The following is a 19,859-nucleotide window of genomic DNA, read 5'->3' as shown; positions in this document are numbered from 1 at the left end:
GCTCTTCTGTCATCACGATGGTCTAGAGTTCAAAACCTGGCAGCTGTCATCCCCCAGCCATCAAGCAGGAGGTTTGTGTTATGAAGTAATAATCTTCGATTCCAAAAGAATGCCCCACAAGTGTTACACAAATGCTTCAAGGGAGGACTCTCTATCCTCAGGTGACGTGACTTTCTCTAGAACAAAGTATGCTCATATAATTGAGTCCAAAGATATTTAAGTAGCAAAAGTAATTTGTTCAGCTGTCAATGCTGTCATGTTTAGTGGTAGGAAATAATTGTGTGTTTATTTATAGACAGCTTTACTTTCTTCGGTTCACTGTCTCGATCAGATAACTTTAAGTCCGTTGTAAGTGTCGTATGTATTGAAGCCAAGTAACATCCACTCTACACTATGTCAACATGTGCTGAATACACTGTTATACCAGCAGGAGGTTTTGCACTTAATAAACTGTAGCGATGCAACTTAAGAGGCGCGTGGTGCTGGGGAAAAGGGGCTATAGAGAGACCAGTGAAAGATTGAAAGCAAATAAACTTTGAATAGGTTGAAATAAGGACTTCTACTCCCCCTCCTCCCCAAATGTACTGTATGTTTTATAAGAGTGAATGTAAAGTTTGGTTAGTGACTATAATAAGAAGCAGACATTGAAGATACACGATCGTTCACCTGTCTAGACTGGTCAATAACGGAAAGGTAATGGAAGTGCGCGAACCTTCACGAACTTAATAACATGGCGACCTATCATGTGAATGGTTTCAGCAAAAAGAATGGAGAAAAACAGAGGATAGTAGATTATTGGATATTCTAAGTGGACATCCAGGATTCCAAATTAAGTAGCGGTTCTCGTACTGTTTAATATCCTAGACCAACAACAGATGTTCCTCAGATGTTCCCGGTCAACTTATCACAGGCTGGTATTGAAATGGCCGCGCGTCTTTGTATGTCAGCACCATGTGCATAGCGTTTACTTCCCTTGCCCCCCCGGCGGGAAGAGAGGGGCGCCCATTATCCACTTCCTCCTGCGGACCTTGCCTTATTAAACACACTTCAAGCCATTTAGGTCTAAGTAACGCCCCCCTCCCCCGCTCCTGAAAACCTGAAAACCTACGCGTCAGACCTTCGGACGACATTCTCGTCTAGCCATAAATTACTGTCCCGGTAAATTCGACCAGTCTTTTAGTAGCCGGACCCACCCACCCCCTGGCCCACCAGAGCGTTCAGGCGTCTCTAATCGCTCCCAAGGCTTACTTCACCAGCCCACAACTGCGCATCGGTGACAGGAAATAAAAGGAGCTCTACTTGAAGGTAGAGAAAGGTCCTAATGGTGGCCATAGTTGGCCCCTTTCATCTATGGATCGTTAAACATCGCTAAACTTTGGACGTGTACAATTAAATCAACGACGCCATTATGTATGCATTGGAAAAGATCAAAGCATTTGTATATTTTTCTATAGGCCCTAATACGAATGGCGTATATAATAAAGCCCTACCTAGTTCATGTATTCTGCTTCATACAGTCTCTTAGAGTAACTGTTAAATAGTTGACATACGTGAACAAGTGACAGCAATGTTTGAAACACTTAAAGAGTTTGTGTTAACAAAGTAAACTCTGTAGATATTAGTTCAAGGCTGTGATGATCTAGCCTGATCACTTGATTAGTCACATGATTTGAATCTGGTTCCTTGGGTTTTCAAACAAACACATTTCTTTCCTGATAGTTGTGGTCCAATTCTACGAGACATAGAGTGTTAGTTTAATTTGTGTATGTTTAAGGATGTGTATACATCGTTAATATAGTCTTTGTTAAAGATGATAGATGCTATAAACAAAGTGCAGTCCTAAAGCGAATAAAAGAGTGTCAATACCATCAATACAAACTAAACAGACACAACATATTTAAAAACAAAAATTAGGTTTAGCAATGCGTGATGTTGTAAAGTTGATCCGAGACTGGGAAGTGATGCGTGATGTTGTAAAGTTGATCCGAGACTGGGAGGTGAGAGAAATAACGTGTTAAAACGTTGTACCTGGCAGACAGAGTGGATGGAAGCCTTGTACTATGTCTTATGAAAGTACAAATGGAATGACTGTATGCTCTCATTCTAATATTTCTAAAATAATTGTGCAGCAGTCTATAGTGCCCACACTACAGATTTAAACCAGATCCACTCGCGAAGTTTTCTTTAAGGAGATTTTTTTTTTTGTTTTTTTTTTTAAGAGCTAAACCAACATACACTTGGCTGCCCATTGTCCGATTTAACATTGTGACAAAAGTGGGATTCGAAAAAAAAAAAAAAAAAGTGGCATACAGTCGTGTCTGCCACTGACGCCCTGAGTGACCAGGTAACTGTTCACTTGGTGTGATCTCAAGCGGAACTCAATGTCCAAGGTTAGACAGGTCAGTTGGCGAGAGAACAATATGAAAATGAAAAAGAACAAGCTTGGTTTCACCGGTGAGATTTAAGAAGAAAAAAAAGACCATTGTGCATATCGGACTGGACATTCTGAATCAGGATAGAAGAAAGGATACAGAAATACCTTACCATAAAAAAAATGTCCGATAAAGGTTAGGTAAGTCTATTGAAATTAAAAAGGGAAAAAATAGAAGGGGCCAAAATGCATGCATCCAACGATATTCCAAGATAGTAACCATTCTTTCAAGGCTTCGGATTGTCAAAGTAATACCAGCTTTTATGGCTTCCACCTTGTGTGGCCACCCGTTCTCCCATAAAAACAGGAATTTGGACATTTAAAAATGTACGTGCAAACTAACTGTGCTGTAATTGTACACGGCTTGAGAGTGACGAAAGAGAACGGCTTGATAAAGAAGACAGAAGAAGAAACACGATTAATCCGATCATAAATCAGTCCATGACAGATGGAGCAGGTGAACCTGTGAATGATGGGGCACTCAAATATTCGCGACCTTAGGTCAAAGGATAGCCTCTGACCCTGACACTTACCATGAACCCTTGAATACGTAGAAGGAAGTTTTTTTTTTGTCGTAAAAAAAAGTGCAAGAACTGATTGCGTCATCAAGTGTAATTTTAAACAAAGCTGTCATTATATATGTCAAGTCTTTAAGCTCCTCACTTTTCGCGGCCAGTTTCTCAATACATTGTATTTAATTTCTTAATGTACCGGTTCTCAGCTGATCGCCTAACGTACAAATTTACAAGACACAAGATGTAGACCGTCAAATTTATGTGTTAAATGTTTAGAACAGCGAAAAAATCTTTTTGCAAGTAAAACACACAAAAAAGGGATGGATTAACAGTGTGGAGTCTGAAATGTTGAAACACGAACAAGCCGGGATTTGCTTTGCATCACCTTAGCAGATTGGTCACAACTTCTTGTTATATCTATACAAAAGGTTCATATGAATGACTCAAATAGTGTCTTTCTAGACTCTTTACAAAGCTTATATCAACTCTGTGGTCTGTCTGTTTGTCTGGTAAAAAGTAGGTCCAAGTTATTTCGTAAAAGGAACATGTGTAGGAAGTTTCATGCGAATGACAGTTGATGAAATCTCTTGATTAATCGGTGAGTGAATTTCGGCATTAGGGATAAATCGCTGCATTCGCTTGTTTTAAAAACATTGCATTAAAAGTCAGAAAGGATTAAACATAAACATAATGAAGACACTTGAAAATATCTAGCGATAAGATCTAGATTATTTTTTTTTCACATCAAGCTATAATTCAAAGCAGAGAAAGAAAACTTCAGACTCGGGAAAGAATCAATCTCAAATATTTGATACAACCAAGAAAATAAAAAAAAAAGATATGTTTCCTTTACACGGGTACAAATAAAAATGTCACAGAATTAACGAGTCATGAATACAAGACCTCGATATTGTGATGTTTTATTTGTATGCTAGTGTTCCTTGACATGCATAAAAGATACAACACAGATTGAATGATATATAGGACATAAGACAATATCAATTGCAATACTGAAGGAATGTCAACATACACTGCTACATCAATTGAATGATACACCTTAAGATACAACATACACTGCTACATAAACTGAATGATACACCTTAAGATACAACATACACTGCTACGTCAATTGAATGATACACCTTAAGATACAACACGGAATGAATTGTACTGAAGGTGAAGGTAGCTGGAAAAGAAATGTGGAATGGGTCAGCTTGACACGTCAGAAATATTTCAATTACCTGAAAGAATTTGTCAGTAGTTACGTGTGCTAACGATTTACTGTGTTGACTTTTGAAATGTCGTTTGTACATTCAAGTGTTAAGTGGTGTAGCAGATGTGTGTTTTATTATTATTGTGATGATATATGTTTGAGTGCCAGATGACAAGATACGTTTGAGGCTGATTGTCACGATGTATTGGTTGTTACGATGAGATTGTGTTGATCAGACAATGCGTTTCTGATACTCTATTTTTTTTATTTTTTTTTTATGTTCTCTCTATTCAAACAATTACTGAACACTCAAACAATATCAGGAGATACAAATGTGAACTATATTAAGATGCCGGAGATACAAATGTGAACTATATTAAGATGCCGGAGATACAAATGTGTACAATATCAGGAGATACAAATGTGAACAATATCAGGATGCCGGAGATACAAATGTCTACAATATCAGGAGATACAAATGTGAACAATATCAGGAGATACAAATGTGAACAATATCAGGATGCCGGAGATACAAATGTGTACAATATCAGGATGCCGGAGATACAAATGTGTACAATATCAGGAGATACAAATGTGTACAATATCAGGATGCCGGAGAGACAAATGTGAACTATATCAGGATGCCGGAAATACAAATGTGAACTATATCAGGATGACGGAGATACAAATGTGAACTATATCAGGATGCCGGAGATACAAATGTGAACTATATCAGGATGCCGGAGATACAAATGTGAACTATAATTTCAAAACTGAAATCCTTCAACAATAAATGCAGAGCTTTTATTCTGCAACATTGAATCACTTTAATAATAAACACACTATACAATACAATTGAATTAAACACTTTTACTACCGTTGTTCAAACTCCCAAACTATTGATTCATCTTTTTAATAACTTTTTACCATCTCCGTCCTGCCACCCTTTTGGAAACATCCAATCTCCTTACGCGCGCGTGGAATTTCTCAACAACTCCTTTTATGGTCTGGAATTAACATGCCGTCATGACTTGTGATGCAAATGTTCAACCAATGAAAGAATTAATAATTTGTTATTCAAAATGGCTTCCGTTCCGTGACAATTATATATCGTATGGTTTTCAATAACGTCAGTACAAAAACTATTTTCATAGAGCTGCACTGTACAGGTCTATTTAAACAAGCAGCGCTCTTTCTCACACTTGAAGAACTACAAAGAAAACTAATATGAGGGATTAGATTAATTGATAACGTAATCTACGGTAATGACTTTTTTAAACCAAGAACTTTTACTAGCCAAATGTTTCCTGCTGATGGAAATGTTTATCGGGCAGACACAATCAATAGTATGCACAGCGAATGGGAAGGCGGGAAATATTCGGTTTAGAAATGCTTTGTTGTTTACTTTCTATGCATAGTTCTGTCAACTTGTCGCATATCAAACATGTAAACAATGATACGAATCTGTTTTCTACAACAAGTAGCTTTACATTGCAATAGCAGGATTCAACGCGGCTGTTCTTCCAGCACATTTAAGAAAAAAATGAAATGAAGAAATGAAGAACATAAAATAGTAAATGTTACGTTCACAATACTTTGGTTCATTGGCCCGAAGGACAGGCTCAATTGAAATTCAGATTTAAATACAAACAAGTCGTAGTAATTGTTAGCTTTCGCTATTTAATGTATTAGTAAATCTAAAAGTAGCCACAACTCACCACTAGCTTGACATCACTAGAACTTGGGAAGTTTATATCCAATACGATCTGGAATGGAACAAAAAATACACACTATAATAATTGGTATTGATTGGTTACACTCGAAAGAAGAAATCAATTGTTTCAGTTACTGTATATGAACTGTGATTGTAGTCTAGCAATAAAATAACGTTTATTGCTCCCCTTGACAAAGTGGATGTCTGTTGTGATCAATAGGACAGTAACAGACTGGGATGACATTAACAGTGAAAACAGTTGTAACAAATTGGAGAAGCAGAGTGTGGAAGAAAGAAGAAACAGGCGATTACATTGTAGAACAACGAAGTCCTGTTTATTGAACATATTGACAATTTGCTATTTCTCTGTTTCAAATGATTCCAATGTCACGTGACAAGGTAATGCTGTAACGATGAGCCAATGATTTGTTGACACAGTCAAGAAGATTGACTTGCAGCACCTCTCACCTTAGCCAACACGTGGAAACAATCTAAATCAATTTACAACATATGGCATGCATGGCCTTCCGTACACATTCTATCATGGTTTCCTTTAGAAGACCTCTTCTTAGTGCGAGATTTTCCTTTCCATTTCAAGTAATGGTTCAGAGTAAAGAAACAAGAATGAATAGGAAAGTTTCAAATTGTTCAGTCAATTATCAATATTTATGTATCGAAATCAAAAAGTTATCCAAGTGTCCAACAGTTTGATGGTGGGGGGGGGAGAGTTAAAACCGATATCTTCTGGTATTAATTACAAATAAATAGACTCCAGATCTCGGTGTCCGTACAGTACTAAGACTGAGTAGGTTAGTGTATACTTTAAGTAAGATGAAATACAGTTGACTTAAGGCTAATGACTACACCATTTAGTTCTTGAGTTCTCAATCAGTTTAGACTTGTGTACTACAAGGGAAAAAAAAGAATGGGGCATTATTATTATTAATTTGATGGATATGTTTGATCTACATGTTCTAATAATGCACTGACCTATATGCTTCCTAAGATTCCATATTTAGAAATGTGAAAATACTTAGGTACTGTTTGCTGTTTCCAGTCAACGAGTTAAACTTGTCAAGTAATGCTTTGTTTTGTAATCAACTTTTAGCAGTCAGTATTTGGCCAACCAGTTCACAGACACAAAATATGTTTCACACAGTAACGTCATAGTCAAAACCATAAAATATTTGGTCTAGACAGAGCATATCTAAGCACAAAGCCTTTATAATACTTGGTATAGACAGAGCATATCTAAGCACAAAGCCTTTATAATACTTGGTCTAGACTCTAGACAGAGCATAAGCACAAAGCCTTTATAATACTTGGTACAGACAGAGCATATCTAAGCACAAAACCTAACTTACTAAATAGTGCCGATATAGACATGGCCTCACTATACATCGCTGATATACAGATGGTGCAATTATAAAGTGCCGATGTAGGTATAATAGTGCATTCAACAGTCTTTCATAGAGGCATGGTATACAGCCTACCAAAGTGACTGCTGTACAATAAAATGACAAGGTATAGAACTATAGATCTTTTATCAGTTACAGACGTCTCTTTACACACTAAAGTCATTGGTTTTCAAGGCTCAGCAGGTCATTATTTCCATGTTCTAAAGGGCCTAGGGAAGAAAGACAACTCATAGATGTGTATCAGCATAGTAAATGTGCATTATTTGTGTATTTTTCTGAGTATTTTTAACCACGTGATGTTTCCGTATTTGTAGGTGACGATGTGGCCAAAGCTTCATTTCACGCGAACACAAACAAAATATATATATAATTCAGTAGTGACCAAACAACAAAACAGACCAAAAGAAATGGACAGAGCAAGAATGTGGGGGACATTGTTATAACATGAACCTGAAATAACTTGATCTGTGCTTCTTACTCCACACACACACACACACAGGTTCTCCATGAGGAATGTTGGGGGAGAAACAGAAGAACAGTTCAAAGAGATAACTCACATTCTAGGGACGTTTTGAGTTGCGGTAGCTTCCCTTGAATCTTGTTCATGACCTATATATCTAAATTCTATACAAAATAGACCAAATCATTTGTCGTAAGAAACAATGGAAAATTCTTTGCGTCATTCCAGATTTAGATGAACGCATTGGAAGTAAAAAAATCTCAAAACGAATGAATAAGTACCCATTTTATTTCTTGTACATTATTTGTAAACGAATTCTTAATACACGAATATACTGGACTCATAACTGTAAGACCTCCTTTCTAAAACGACTGATACCAATACTAATATACTGTCACTTGTATAGCCCTTCTACAAAAGTAACACAAATAACAAAGAACAACAGAAAAAAAAAATAGTTGAACGCACTATAAACTATATAAGATTACACATTTAAAATTAATGTTCACGCAGATAGTTAACATTCATCATTAAGTGTTTTGTGTGAGTGTTTGCAGCTCCCCAACACCCCCACCTTTTTTTTTTTAATTCCCTCCTTTTCACCATCTCCCCTAGAGTGAAATCTGACACGCCAGCCTCTAATTCCAGTCTTTAGATATAAAGTAGGGATAATGAGAGGGTGCTGGACAGCAGGGGGGAGGGGCTCTGGTGGAGATTGAGTTACCCACTGTGTCGACCAAACACTGACACGGTAGCTCTGAACTTGGAGAGTATCGCACAGGAACAGTCGAGATGACAATTTTATGGATCGACAAGCCTCGGGGGTTCTGTATGTGTACCAGGGGTTGGAACAAGCAACTCAAAATATGACAGCTGGGAAGTCAGGATACACGACTTGAGACTAGACAGCTGGGAAGTCAGGATACACGACTTGAGACTAGACAGCTGGGAAGTCAGGATACATGACTTGAAACTAGACAGCTGGGAAGTCAGGATACATAACTTGAGACTAGACAGCTGGGAAGTCAGGATACATGACTTGAATCTAGACAGCTGGGAAGTCAGGATACACGACTTGAAACCAGACAGCTGGGAAGTCAGGATACATGACTTGAAACTAGACAGCTGGGAAGTCAGGATACATGACTTGAAACTAGACAGCTGGGAAGTCAGGATACATGACTTGAAACTAGACAGCTGGGAAGTCAGGGTACACGACTTGAGACTAGACAGCTTGGAAGTCAAGATACATGACTAGGCAATTTTACTATCAACTTCAACCCAGGTGAGCTGAAACTTGACTTTATGACATCAACTTTAACCCAAGTCAGTCGAATCGACCATCACATTTCATGACTGTACCATTCAGTGTTTAAGCGCATCTCTTTACATTACGTTTAATACAAATTAAACTCTTTAAAAGTGAGATGGTTATAAAATCGAATTGAGCTCATAAGTCACGCTATATAATAAGGTAGCACCCCGAGCGTGAGCGCTTTTGGAATGGCATAATCAGATGACCATCTGTCACCAAAAATCTATTTCACTTAGGAGATTTTATAGTTTGGCATTCTTTATGATTATCTGAGACTGTTCAGAGAACAAAGTCAAATGCTTTTAATACAAGGGTGAAAAATAAATAAAAATATTTTAAAAAAAAAACGAAAATGCGACAGAAAAAACAACAACACACCTGTATGTTAGTATCAAAGTCATCTGTTTAGAAATTACATGACACAAAAAAGTAACAAGACTAATGAGAGGGACATTCCTGCAAGTCTAAAAATATATGTGACTAATACCCCCCGTTTCCTCACTTATCTCTTTTTTTTTAAAGCATCACAAATCAGTAGATCGTGATTAAACCCTTTACCAGATTTAAGTTTAATGTATTAGTTCACCCCTGCAGCTGACAATCTTTATATTTTTCAACATTCTATCCGTTCAAAGTTTTTCGACCATAAAGACACAAAGATCGATGTTGCCAAACATGATGACTGAAAAAGTCCAAAAACTAAATTACTTTTTCAGTTACTAATTTTATCCAATATCATGAACCTGGCCAACACGTCTTTCCCCGTCCAATGACATCTCTACTGTTAATCATAGTTATCGCATATGTCAATAAAATCCAATCGACATGTGTTTGAACACCAAGAGGAATCAATAAGTCAACGACTGCAGGTCAACAGACACACAACACTACATAGCTCGCACACATGTCTCGCAATCAATTCTGTGTCTCTCACAGTGCTTCCAACCACACACTCGCACTAGCCAAAGCTGGAGACACAATACACAAGTACAACGAGACCATGGGCAGATGGTGAGAAAGTGGCCGGGGCTTACAAAGAAAAGAAAATCGAAAGAGGTCACAATGCAATCTGTGGACCGTGACAGCAAAGTCAAGCAACGCTATGACCTCAATGACAGATGATGCTCGTAGGCAGAACACTACAGCACGGGCTGAAGCCATGTCATTACTACTTAGGGTAACTTTAAACAATATTTTAAAGCAATGCATTATAGTTCTTCCCTTTAAAATAAGCCTCTATATTTTGTTTAAAATATAATATTTTGTAAAACAGGTTTGCGTTTCTCACTATAATGTTGTAATTAAAGATCTTTTTTTTAAATCCACCACTATGGTTGAAATATATGCTATTTACAACACATGGAGTACAGTCACTAACTTTCCTAGGCTCCGGAATTCTGATCAATGAAAAAAAACAAAAACATTATCTACACATAGATCTAGTTATTTGCAATCTTACAATCACACAATCACGTTTGTAGTTATTTACAATCTTACAATCACTGTTCACCTCTTGTTGCTCTTACTGGACTACCACCTCCATGTTATTGTTGTCACACAGCGGCGTATCCAACAGAAGGTACATACAAATGTCTGTAGATATCATTGTTAACGTCTAGATAAATCACTTCTCACCTTGACATACAACTCTGCCTGTGAGTCAACAAACATTTGCTGTTTCACGGACATTCTTTCCTTCAATGACTTCACTGACATCTACACCAGGTACAGCACCTCTCCCACCCCTCTTCAGCAGCTCCCTTCACCTAACTCCTACGAATGCACACTTTGAATTCGCTCCACGGAGCGTAGCTCTCAACGCGCCATCTCCTAGCAATCATCACTGTTGGAGCGTTTTGAATTTCATACAAGGCAGAACTGAATTACTTCTGTAACACAAAGGAACAGACAGAAGTTGTGTGCGCTATATGAGACTTTTACAAAGTCAACTGTATACTAAGTTTATAGTTCCAGATGTTGCTAGAAAGGGTTCTCAAACTATTTAGCTAGAAAGAAGCACCGACGTTGCTAAAAATATAGAAAAGACCGGTATTGATTTTTATCTAATAATATTAGGCTCCCCGGAAGAGCTATAAGGATCAACCCAGGAGCCACTTTTGCCCTCACTTGCATAGAAGAAAGTAGCTGGCAGCAGATGGCCACTGAAAGAGACAGTTGGAGAGCTCTGACGAATGCCGTAGGACATACATTTGGTGCCCAAAGAAAAACCCTTGCCGAAGACAGGCGTGGAAGACCAAAAGAAAACTTGAGTAGCCCTCCCCCCCTCCCCTGGAGGACTACAGCTTTTTATGCAACTGGGTTTGCGTAGTCATGGTAAACAGTGAACTTATCCTTTCGGGATCGAGGACATTGCCATTGGTCAAGATTAACAATCTGTGTATGTAATCAAAAATTTATTAAAAAAAAAAAAAAAACAATGTAAAAGTCCAACAACTTCAAACAATGTAAAAGTCCAACAACTACAAACAATGTAAAAGTCCAACAACTTCAAACAATGTAAAAGTCCAACAACTTCAAACAATGTAAAAGTCCAACAACTACAAACAATGTAAAAGTCCAACAACTACAAACAATGTAAAAGTCCAACAACTACAAACAATGTAAAAGTCCAACAACTTCAAACAATGTAAAAGTCCAACAACTACAAACAATGTAAAAGTCCAACAACTACAAACAATGTAAAAGTCCAACAACTTCAAACAATGTAAAAGTCCAACAACTACAAACAATGTAAAAGTCCAACAACTACAAACAATGTAAAAGTCCAACAACTACAAACAATGTAAAAGTCCAACAACTTCAAACAATGTAAAAGTCCAACAACTACAAACAATGTAAAAGTCCAGCAACTACAAACAATGTAAAAGTCCAACAACTACAAACAATGTAAAAGTCCAGCAACTACAAACAATGTAAAAGTCCAGCAACCACAATGTCTGGTGACAACGAATATGGTGTGCATCTAATCCCTAGGAGCAATGTATCAAACTAATATCAACATGCATTGCGTTTATAAAATAGATTTACAGTAATATGCATATAGTATAAATATTTAACAAAAACATCACAAAATAAAATAAAAAAAAACATACTGTCTAAGGTAGGCACTATATTAGCCTTTAGTCACCCATTGAGCTGTCCTCGGGCCAGTTCCATTACTGTCAAAACCCAAAGTGTTAAAAGCGGGTAGCAAATATTAGCTTTCTGTTCACTGGCAAGTAGAAGTACTAAGACACTTGGTGTCTATGGGTCAATACAGGTACCAAGTCATTAGTTGCGGGTGAACGTCAGTGCTCCGACTCCAAAGTACGAGCTATGACAGGCGAGAAAGGTATGCCAAAAGGATTAAGTGTTTCATTCGAAGCAAGATTTAACTTACTGGTTTCGCTTGACCCCACACGGGTACATTACAAATCCTTCACCAAGGAGTGTATAGGGGCACTAAATCCATATCAATACCTAACAAGATGCTGGGCTAGAAATTCAAGAGCTTGACACGGAACAATGCATTTTAACAATGAATTATTCACTTACGGCGCTGAAAATATGTCCTTCTGAAGTAAGGTATTGATTCACAGGAAATTACACCAGATCAAGTGAAAACGCGCAGTTCGCAAGTCGGTAGGAAAGGAAACAAATGACGCTGTGGGAGTTCCTCAGTAAAGTTTTGCAAGACACCAGAAGATTTGTTTTCTGCTACCGGTATTGTATTTCTATATGGTCCTAGCGCAATGTAGGACACAACGATCTCGATATAATGACGTCATGGGTGTCTGTTTGAAAGTAATGTCATCAAGTACACTCAGATATTATCTTTGGGTACACTCAGATATTGTCTCTGCGTACACTCAGATATTGTCTTTGGGTACACTCAGATATTGTCTCTGCGTACACTCAGATATTGTCTTTGGGTACACTCAGATAGTCTCTGCGTACACTCAGATATTGTCTTTGGGTACACTCAGATATTGTCTCTGCGTACACTCAGATATTGTCTTTGCGTACACTCAGATATTGTCTCTGCGTACACTCAGATATTGTCTTTGGGTACACTCAGATATTGTCTTGGGGTACACTCAGATATTGTCTTGGGGTACACTCAGATATTGTCTTTGCGTACACTCAGATATTGTCTTTGGGTACACTCAGATATTGTCTTTGGGTACACTCAGATATTGTCTTTGCGTACACTCAGATATTGTCTTTGGGTACAATCAGATATTGTCTTTGGGTACACTCAGATATTGTCTTTGGGTACACTCAGATATTGTCTTTGAGTACACTCAGATATTGTCTTTGGGTACACTCAGATATTGTCTGTGAGAGAAAAACAATAAAAATAAAGGCAATATAAGTACCATTGTAGGCAGCTAATATTTTATTGTCACGCTTCAGTGCGCAAGCCAAGCAAAAAAGTGTCACGCCTAACAATTTGTTTATCTTTAAAGAAATAAAAAGGGCTCCATGGTACGATTTCTTCTGACCCAGCCATGGGATGATTTACTGATGAGTAAGTGTCCGTTAAAGATCACACATAGACATATACAACAGCTGATAGGTAGGGAAGGAAGAGACATGGTTCCTTATAGTTGACTGATGATGCGTCAGACATGGTTCCTTATAGTTGACTGATGATGTGCCAGACATGGTTCCTTATAGTTGACTGATGATGTGCCAGACATGGTTCCTTAAAGTTGACTGATGATGCATCAGACAAGGTTCCTTAAAGTTGACTGATGATGTGCCAGACAAGGTTCCTTAAAGTTGACTGATGATGTGCCAGACATGGTTCCTTAAAGTTGACTGATGATGTGCCAGACATGGTTCCTTAAAGTTGACTGATGATGTGCCATACATGGTTCCTTTAAGTTGACTGATGATGTGCCAGACATGGTTCCTTAAAGTTGACTGATGATGTGCCAGACATGGTTCCTTTAAGTTGACTGATGATGCATGGTTCCTTAAAATTGACATGTTGAGTCAGACATGGTTCCTTAAAGTTGACTCATGATGCATCAGATATGGTTCCTTAAAGTTGACATGATGTGTCAGACATGGAGTTCACATATAATACTGTCATGACAATGTTTTCATGTTGAATGTAAAAACCAACAACAACAAAGAAATGATTGAGTTTCGAAAGGAAAAGAAAGAAAATGTTTCAGTAGCTGGGGAGAGCATAGAAATAGTTCAAACTTTTAAGAAGCTCGGAACTGTCATAGAAGGTTGGTCAGCCGACAGAATGAACGACTTATAGTTTTGTTCAATTAGCTAGCAGCCTGCAAAGTACTTTCACGCCCACGTGACCGGGAAATGACCGCCAGATGATGGCCGTAGTCGGGGAGGGGAACTAGCGGATTTTCTCAGCACAGGGGCGAACACTAAAACAAAGAAATGGGTCAGAAGAGTCTATGTGTAGACCACCAAGTAAATACAGTGTATAGACCACCAAGTAAATACTGTGTATAGACCACCAAGTAAATACAGTCCAAGTAAATACTGTGTATAGACCACCAAGTAAATACAGTGTATAGAACTATAGATCAGCAAGTAAATACTGTGTATAGACCACCAAGTAAATACAGCGTATAGAACTATAGATCACCAAGTAAATACTGTGTATAGACCACCAAGTAAATACTGTGTATAGACCACCAAGTAAATACTGTGTATAGACCACCAAGTAAATACTGTGTATAGACCACCAAGTAAATACAGTGTATAGACCACCAAGTAAATACTGTGTATAGACCACCAAGTAAATACAGTGTATAGACCACCAAGTAAATAGTTTTTAGTTAGACTAATATTTCCACGGATTAAAGCATTTCAAGTAATAATGTTTAGAAAATAATGTTAATTCTTTAAAACAGAAAAAAAAATGAATTTCAACTCCTAAAAAAAAAACTATCTAAATCTAGTCAATCTAGTGGAATATCATATATTCATGTTTTAATACAATACTTTAAATTGACGAAGATGTTTGTTTAATCCAGTGATGCCCAACCTAATTCGACCTGTGGGCCATTTTAATTTCCAACACTCGTTTCGCGGGCCACATGACCGAAAAGTTACAAAAACTAAATGATATTGTTCCGAAACTATTTTACCAGAACCTCTTTGAAGTAGTGCTACTTTCATGTGATATTTGACGATTATATTTTTCACGCGTCAGAAAATAACTTCATTTGTCTACTTCAAATGTTAGCAAAAGTGTAGGTCTCTTTTTGGTTAATATTCCCATTGATCCTCAAATCTCTAGTTGTAGTGAAACTACATAATGCCGCCATAATTATTTTATAATGCCGATATATATGTTTTATTAAACAGCCACACTTTCTTTATAAAAGATGTAGGCTTATTATCATGTTCCACAAACAAGTAAAGATCCGCCCACTGGTCCTGGTAGATTCTACATCCAGAGTCTCTGTTCACAAACACACAAACGTTAAGTGTCATGGTATCAATCCATCAGAGAAAATATATGAGAGTCCTAAGTAGGTAAAAAGACATTTTTCAACCTTTTTTTTTTTTTTTGAAGGGGATTTTCTCCACTTTGTTCAACGTCTCGGCGGGCCGGATATGACCACGTCGCGGGCCGGATATGGCCCGCGGGCCGTATTTTGAGCATCACTGAGTTTAATCCAATGGCACTGGACAGATAATATATTATAGTAATATGGTAGTTCCATTAAAACGTAAAAAAAAAAAAAAAAAAAGGAGGTGGGGGGGGGGGTGTCACGAATGCCTGCAGAGTCTAGTACCAGGGAATGATCTATATAAGTATTTGTGTTGATAATGTCTGGAGTCCTGTCAATACCAAAATGCTCATCAAACCTGATATAGTAATGTTGTAATGGAAAACGAATCCACGTTGTAAGAGACTCAATGATATGTAACTCGTGGCTCTAAAAAATACACTAGACTGACTAGACAACAGAGGTCTGGTAGAGTTAGAAGGTTTATCAAAATTGAAAAGAACAAATCAAATAAATTAAAGAAAAAAAAATCTCTTCATTTTACTATCTACCAAACGGCATCGATGTCTACTGCAAGACACACACACAGACAGTGAGAAACCTTTCAAAGCTTTGTGTGTCAGAACAATGTTGTAGATAACAGCATCATTCAACAACACACTTGACTATCTTTCCAACAATGTTTTAGCACCATTGATATACATGTGCATTCTTACAGCCTCCAAGGTTAAATAGTATATGTTCATTCAAACCGACTGTTTAATGTGTTTCAGGACAGGAAATAGTAACACAGGTAAATCAAGTTTGAGTAGTCTGCCAATTGGAGATATAAACAATAATAACAATTTTGTGCTGAGTGTTTTAAATTTCTATGAGACTCAAGGGTGCTACAAAGTTTACATAGTTACATTAGACTTAGTACACACATATCTGTACATTCAACTATCATTCTTTACACTTCACATGTTAATGCACACTATGAATTATCAAAATCTTTATGCTTCACCTGTTAAGTCAACACTATAAATTATCAACATATTTATGTTTCACATGTTAAGTCAACACAATAAATAATAAACATCATTATGCTTCACATGCTAATTCAAGTATAAATACAAATCAAATATCAAGTATTACCGTAAAGTAGTTTAGATCTGAATTTTAACAATGCATTGCTATTATAATTATGTATACACATATATCTAACACATAACTTTGACAAATAGATCTATAAATAAGAAGAAAATAACTCCATAGTGCAGTAGGCTTTGGACTACTGAAAGTTCACAAAAAGATGTTTCAAAACCTCCGGCTTTAGTGTTTAGACCATCACCATAGCCATAGACTCAGACTGGCATAGGCTTGTATGTAGAAACAAAACTAACACTACTAGAGTCTAGACTCTATAGATTCTACTTCATTATAATTATATCTACAATCTAGGTAAAATCTCTATAAGAATCTAGATCTAGATCTAATGAAAAAAAAGGTATAGACTAGTTAAAGTAGTTATGAAGTCAACTTACCCGTGTTTATATCCCTCCTGCACCGAGCCACTCAGCGAGTGGTTCAAATAGTGTGGTCCAAGGTATGTTCACTGTAGAGTAGGAATTTACAATCCAACGGAACTGTGGTTACTGCTAGTCTAGCAGATGCTCATGCTGAGATGCTAATCAAAAGATCAATAGCCTTGGCCAGGATAGGCCCTAAAAATCTACACTTTAGATCTAGTCTAGAGTTAGTAGATCTAACTCTAGAATAATAGTATACAGCAAAGATCCAGAATCTAGTCTAGATCTAATCTAATCATATGCTTGGTCTAGATTTATGTGTAGATTTAATTAGATCTAGATCTACATCTAGACTAGATCTAGAATGCTACTGATTTATAGAACTAATTCTAGATCTAGTCTAAATATTTAATAATAATAATAAAAGATATCTTAGTCTTAGAATATCTAGATTAACTAGATTAGATCTAAAGATTTCACAAAATTTAAGTCACTATGTACACTATCTTACACAAAAGAGAAAACTATTAGAAAACATTTCCAATAATCAAACAGAAACAACTAGAGTCTGTGGCGAATAATGAAGATGAAACAATGCCCCATTCGTAAAGAATAATACTCCAGTAGGCGAAATACAGGCTGCTATTCTTACTTGCTGGTTTCCTCCAACAAGGAGCCAGCCCGCCTCTCTCTCTCTTTCTCTCGTGTTCCCCTGTACACAGCACAGTCCACCGAGAACCACACACCTCCCCTAAACTTCCATTGGTCGATGCGCGAGGCTCTACTGTAAACATGTGTTAGAGAGGCTTACGGTAAATAATCTCGTGTACCTCTGATTTCTTTTGATTTTGTTGTTCCCTGTACAAAGATTCCTTTCTTGTGTTGCTGGGGGTGGCGCGGAGAGAACAAAAGGAAGCTCAAGTACTGTAAATCATCTAAAAATAGACCTAATTTCATTCCCTATTTTTTTTAGCATAAAACAAGATCTAGAATCTAGAGCTAGATTCTGTAGGCCTACTTAGTTGTTTTTTGTTGTTTTTTTTTGTTGTTGTTGTTGTTTTAATCTAGATCCAAATAAAAAAAAAAGCAATAAGCTAATATGGACTAACTTTATTTAATTATTTAAAATTAGTTTTTATTGTCCGGCACCGGCTTTTCTCTCTTTTTTTGTCCTCCTTTGGGATTGCAGATATTTGAGAACCCACAGACTGAGCAAATATGGTTACCTGAAGTCCGGCAAAAGGATAACATGTCATCCTTTCAGGAGTCGTGTCATACGTCCGGCAGGAATGAACCTAAATTGTCCGAAAAGTGTGAAAATATCCGACTGTTGCTATTTGTTAACTACGATGACATTCAGCTTCTGGCTTTAACACGAAACTCACTTATACTTACAAGAAAAAAAAAGATTTTTTAAACTTATTCCTAGATCTTCCAGGCTGTAGCTGTAAAAAATAAAACCGTTCCCGTTTATCTGGGTTTATTTACATCATTGTTCTCGGCTCTCGGGTATAACGCTAACGTTGAAGGATTCTCCATTGACACATTAAGATTTTTTGTTTCGCCAAAGTGCAATCTGAAGGAAATGTCATTTCTTCAGTTCCAGACGTAACCTTGACCCTTGTTTTCGCGGATGAGGAGCCACAGGAAAAGTCACTTTGTCTGAGAAACATCTCATAGAATATATTCGTTTTATAGCATTTTGTTTACTGACAAGTTTCATCAACGAAATTGTAAGCCTGGTTTTTAAAGTTTAGTGACTTCTTGTGTGTTTGTTGTTTTGTGTGTGTTTTGAAGAGTTTGTCCTCCTTTTTGTCTTCCTTGGGCTTGGAGGAGTCTGGTAACTCTATGTGCCAACATTCGAAGAATAAAAACTCCATTAATAATTAATGCCTTCGGTAAGTACTAATATCCTTTAATACTGCCGTTGATTATGCATCTGTCAATTTGAGAATAGTATAGAACTAGCGTTTACCCACCGGCTTCACTCGTTGATTGTTCCTTGACTATATATTGTTTATTTTCTTCTTACATCCTGCGAATTCTCACATAATATTATGGGCCGTACCATGGGCGTAGCCAGGGGGGGGGGTTCTTGGGGTTCAAACCCCCCCCCCCCGAAATGAAATCCCCCCCCCCCCCCGCAGGGGGAGGGGAACGGAATTAAGTGACTGATTTTTGCTTTCATTTGGTTTATTTTAGGTGAGATTTTAATACTAAATCATCACTTACCACAGCACAGCCGAGGCAGTTTTGAGTTAAAAACCCTCTACCAGGGGGTTTTGAGTTTAAATCCCCCTACCAGGGGGTTCTGAGTTTAAATCCCCCTACCAGGGGGTTTTGAGATTTTAAAAAACCCTATCAGGGGGTTTTGAGATATAAATCCCTCTACCAGGGGGCTTTGAGTTTAAAACCCCCTACCGGAGGTTTTTGCAGTTAAATCCCCCTCTGCTATAAAACAAAAAAAAAATGCAAACAACAATCCCCAAATTCCAAATGCACAGTTGAGGAAGATTTTTATTTTAAAACCCCCTCCAAAATTTACGATAAACCCCATCTTCAATATAAAAAAAGCAAATTACACATTCAAAATTCTATGAGCATAGCCAAAGGGGTTTTGAGTTTTAACCCCCCACCCTCCAGTTGGGGTTTGAAGCTAAAAAGTACCTCTTCAATATAAAAAAAAGCAAATTACACACTATAAAATCTATGAGCGTAGCCAAAGGGGTTTTAAGTTTAAATCCCCCTCCTCCAGATGGCTTTTTCTTTAAAGTTTAAAACC

General features: G+C 37.4%; 1 protein-coding gene across 3 annotated transcripts in view; it reads right to left on the bottom strand.

Annotated features, from left to right (window-relative positions):
* The window catches only part of LOC106077573 (midnolin homolog), a 38,560-nt gene extending 20,763 nt beyond the window's left edge, over positions 1–17,797 (bottom strand). The window contains exons 1-3 of one of the 3 annotated variants that reach the window (XM_056017077.1): positions 17,589–17,797; positions 17,093–17,385; positions 5,878–5,925 (exon numbers count right to left, since the gene is read on the bottom strand). The gene's annotated coding sequence lies outside the window, so the exon portion shown is untranslated. Of the gene's footprint in view, positions 1–5,877; positions 5,926–17,092 lie in introns of all 3 variants that reach the window. The other 2 variants (XM_056017078.1, XM_056017079.1) reach the window with 2 other exon arrangements.
* Positions 17,798–19,859: the final 2,062 nt, after the last annotated feature.

The sequence above is a fragment of the Biomphalaria glabrata genome, chromosome 18 (genome assembly GCF_947242115.1).
Source record: "Biomphalaria glabrata chromosome 18, xgBioGlab47.1, whole genome shotgun sequence".
In the NCBI taxonomy this organism is placed as follows: Eukaryota; Metazoa; Mollusca; class Gastropoda; family Planorbidae; genus Biomphalaria; species Biomphalaria glabrata.
Note: the sequence above shows the minus strand (reverse complement) of the source record. Positions and strands in the feature narration are given on the sequence as shown.